At 38.4% G+C, this 1619-nt stretch overlaps 1 long non-coding RNA gene across 1 annotated transcript; it reads left to right on the top strand.

Moving 5' to 3' along the window:
• Positions 1-1480, top strand: LOC104791171. Its single transcript, XR_768879.2, has 3 exons — positions 1-54; positions 183-275; positions 888-1480. It is a non-coding gene; the product is annotated as an uncharacterized LOC104791171 (long non-coding RNA).

Below are 1619 nucleotides of genomic sequence, written 5' to 3'. Positions count from 1 at the left end.
TGCATGCTGAATGATTTGGAGAGCAGCCGTATCTTTAGCTTTGAGTGGCTTCAGGTTTGCAGTTTCTTTGCTCTTATCTGCTCCTGGAGTTGCAAGTTCATCTTCAACTTCAGCTTCAGGTACTCCATCATTGACAACATCCCAAAGATCTTTATTCATGAGTGTGGTTTTCATTCTTGCAGACCAGAACTCGTAATTCTGGCCATCAAAGACTGCAATAAGATGAGATGATTGCAGGTTTATCGCCATCTCTGTTTTCTTCTTCTTCTTTTCAGGTACTTCTTCACTTCCTCTTTCTTGCTTTAACAGGCTCCTAGGATCAAGTTGCGCTCTGATACCATGTTGACATTTTCACTTTGATTTTAAGTTTGTTTCTTTTCTTTCTTCACTCAAAGAACTCAATTTTCTTAGAACTCTCATTCATTCATCATTTTTCATGCTTTTACAACTTCACACACATTACATACTTATAGTAGATTTCTTTTACACTCATTCACTTAGCAACTATTACATCATTATATCTAGACATTAGACTTCTGGACATAAGCAACCTTACCTTAGCTATTAGCCACTAACAACTCCAACAACTATTATCTACTCTAGTCTAACTAAGGTTTTCATCAACTTCCTTAGTTAAACTAAGTAAACAACACAAGACTCTTATTTTGGGCCTAACACTACTAATAGTCTAAAGAACACTAAATACACAAACCTTAAATGGGCTTAACTCCAACCCATTAGTCTTATTAATCCACAACAACAAAATAGCAATCTTCTCCTTCCTCTTTTCTCTTCTCCGTACGACCACTTCTTCTTCTCCGACTAACTTCCGATCTTCTTGTTCTTCATCATCTTAGTCTCACTCTTTTCGTCTTTCTCTTTTGCAGGGCAAATCGAAGACTCATCCCTCAACATTGTTCCTGGTTTCTCCATGCAGAAATACTACAACCCGCAAACTCGTCTAGACTCCTTGGTGGTGTCCCCAATATCCATGGCAAGTGCTGACCAGAGAGCACGTCGTGCTTGTACAACAGGGCCTGGCAAATGTTTCAGGCTATACACACAGGAAATTTACAGTGGATTAATAGCGCTGGCGGTTCTTGAGATGTATAGAGTAAACCTCGTAAACACAGTTCTCGCCTTGAAAAGGCTGGGTGTGAAGGACTTGTTATCCTTGAAATTTATGTATCCTCCTTCCCAGAAGACCCTCCTTCGGGCCTTGACGGATTTGTTTGACCTGGGAGCAGTGGACGATGAAGGTAACTTGACAAAGAATAGGCGAGATGATGAGTCTGGAGATTTAATCGAGATGTTAGCCCTTTCGAATGTACTATTGTTCCTAATTTTCTGATATTAGATACTTAAAGCTGATTTAATCGAGATGTGAGCCCCTTGAATGTACTATTGTTCCTATTTTTCTGATATTAGATACTTACTTAACTTCATTATGTATTTAATTTTAACTACAAATTATAAATAACATTATTATTTGCTTACTCAAGTCATATTTATATGTACGTACAGACAACTCTCTAACTAAACCAGAAATGCAAATTTCCCAGTACAGATCTTACGAACGCCTTATGACCAAACCTCAACTAAGGTCTAGGAGCTGAGGG

Source organism: Camelina sativa, chromosome 6 (assembly GCF_000633955.1).
Source record: "Camelina sativa cultivar DH55 chromosome 6, Cs, whole genome shotgun sequence".
NCBI classification, from domain to species: domain Eukaryota; kingdom Viridiplantae; phylum Streptophyta; class Magnoliopsida; order Brassicales; family Brassicaceae; genus Camelina; species Camelina sativa.
This window is presented reverse-complemented; position numbering and strand designations above follow the sequence as displayed.